We start from the raw sequence: 2,845 nt of genomic DNA, 5'->3' as shown, positions 1-2,845 counted from the left end.
TGCAATACTATATTTGTGAAGATTTTCTCTTCCTTGTAATAAAAATTAATTAATGTTATATGCTGCATTTTTTGTGTATCTTGTTTTTGTAGGGCAGTTCATAATGTTAGAGTAAAAGCTGGAAACTGCAAAACAAAAGTCCAGATTTTGGGTTCTTACTGCATGTGCTTTTCAACCAGAGTGGAAAGAACTATACCAGTGATTCAATCTGTACATCTGTCTAGGGACATAATAAATTCTGTAAAATGCAATCAATCAGGTCATCTTGGAGGGCCAGTGGATCATAGGCCTGGCACCTATACTATTGAAAATTACTTTCACCAATGAGGGTGAGGCCATTTTCAACAGAGTCAAAGTTAAAAAGTGCTAGAAAAAAATCCATGCTTCCTCTTCATCCAATTAGACCAGCCAGATGAATGGGTTATGCACCCCGACCAAAAAGCTTGCTAACATCACCCTTATATGCATTAGGGATGTGAATCGTTTTTTGACGAGTTAAAACAATCGTCAGATATATTTTAAATCGTCAAAAATCGTTAAGAGTCACGATACAATAGAAATTCCCCCGATTTATCGTGAAAAATCGTAAATCGGGGGGGGGAGGGGGGGAAAACCGGCACACCAAAAAAAACCCTAAACCCACCCCGACCCTACAAAACGAATCCCTTACCTTCTCCCACCCTCCTGAACCCCCCCCAAAACTTTTTACGAGTACCTGGTGGTCCAGTGGGGGCGCGGGGACCGATCTCCCACTCTAGGTCCATCGGCACTATTTTGGCTGCCACTCAAAAATGGTGCCGATGGCCCGATAAAAAAAAACCCCATCTGACCCTTTAAAAATGACCCCTTAGCTTCCCCCACCCTCCCGATCCCCCCAAAACATACCTGGTGATCTAGTGATGGTCCCGGGAGTGATCTCCTGTTCTCAGGCCGTAGTTGCCACTCATAAAGATGGCGCCGATGGCCCTTTGCCCTTACCATATGACAGGATATCCGTGCCATTGGCCGGCCCCTGTCACATGGTAGGAGCACTGGCTGGCCGGCGCCATCTTTAAAGATGGCCACCACCTTCGTAAATATGGCCACCGCCATCTTTAAAGAGCCGTGCTTCCTTCCCCTGTTCCCTTCTCCCTAACCTGACCTTCCCGCCCCTTCCCCTAACCATTCCCCCCCCAGCCCTAATCTAACCCCCCCTCAAAAAATTTGTTTTACCTTTTGCGCCTGCCTCTGGGCAGGCGCAAGTTGCGCGCACCGACCAACTGCCGACACGCAATTCCTGGCACAGTGGCAAATATGGCCACTGTGCTGGGAGCCTGACCCTGCCCTGGACTGCCCCATCCCACCCCTTTTTGCAAGCCCTGGGACTTAAACGCGTCCCGAGGATTTACCCGCATCACCGGGCCTTTTTAAAATAGGCTCGGCACACATAAATCCAAAGGATTTACGCGCATAACCCTTTGAAAATCTGGCCCTATGCGTGTAAGTTTCTCAAATTTTCAGAGCAGACTTATGCGCACAAATCCACTTTGAAAATTATCCCATAAAATCTATACACACATACTTAACACTGGCTAAAATGTATGCAGAATTGTTTCTCAAAAATGTATACATATAGGAACATAAGAACATAAGGCTTGCCATACTGGGTCAGACCAAGGGTCTATCAAGCCCAGTATCCTGTTTCCAACAGTGGCCAATCCAAGTCACATGTACCTGGCAAGTACCAAAACATTAAATAAATCTCAAGCTACTATTGCTTATTAATAGCAGTTTATGGATTTTTCCTCTAAGAACTTACCCAAACCTTTTTTAAACCCAGTTAGACTAATTGCTCACATCCTCTGATAATGAATTCCAGAGCTCAACTATGCACTGAGGGCCAGATTTTAAATGCCCTGCACGCGTAAATCCGGCCGGATTTACATGTGCAGGGCCTTCGCGAGCCGGCACGCCTATTTTGCATAGGCCGCAGCGCGCGCAAGTCCCGGGGCTTCGTAAAAGGGGTGGGGAGGGGCAGAACCGAGGGCGTGGCACCAGCCCTGGGGCATGATCAAGGCCTCCGGCCCAGCCCCCGGGTCGGGTGATGGCGCGCCAGCAGCCCGCTGGCGAGCGCAGATTTACAACTGCTTTCAGCAGGCGTAAATCTGCCAACAAAAGGTAGGGGGGGGGGTTAGATAGGGTGGGTTAGGTAGGGGAAGGGAGGGGAAGGTGCGGGGGGGTGGAAAGAAAGTTCCCTCCGAGGCCGCTCCGATTTCGGAGCGGCCTCGGAGGGAACAGGCAGTGCGCGCCGGGCTCGGTGCGCGCAGGTTGCACAAATGTGCACCCCCTTGCGCGCGCCGACCCTGAATTTTATAAGATAAGCACGGCTACGCGGCTACGCGCGTATTTATAAAATCTGCCTCTGAGTGAAAATGAATTTTCTTTGATTTGTTTTAAATGAACTACTTGTTAACTTCATGGAGTGTCCCCTAGTCCTTCTATTATCCGAGAGAGTAAATAACCGATTTAAATTAACTTGTTCAAGTCTTTTCCTATCATATCCCCCCTCAGCCTTCTATTCTCCAAACTAAACAGCGCTAATTTCCTTAGCCTTTCCTCATAGAGCTGCAGTTCTATGTCCCTTATCATTTTGGTTCCCTTCTCTGCACTTTCTCCAGTGCAACTATATCTTTTTTGAGATGCAGAGACCAAAATTGCACACAGTATTCAAGATGTGGTCTCATCATGGAGCGATACAGAGGCATTATAACATCCATTGTTTTATTTGCCATTCCCTTCCTAATAAATCCTAATATTCTGTTTGCTTTTTTGATCGCCACAGCACACTGGGCCAATATTTTCAATG

This window comes from Rhinatrema bivittatum, chromosome 12 (assembly GCF_901001135.1).
Source record: "Rhinatrema bivittatum chromosome 12, aRhiBiv1.1, whole genome shotgun sequence".
NCBI classification, from domain to species: Eukaryota; Metazoa; Chordata; class Amphibia; order Gymnophiona; family Rhinatrematidae; genus Rhinatrema; species Rhinatrema bivittatum.
This window is presented reverse-complemented; position numbering follows the sequence as displayed.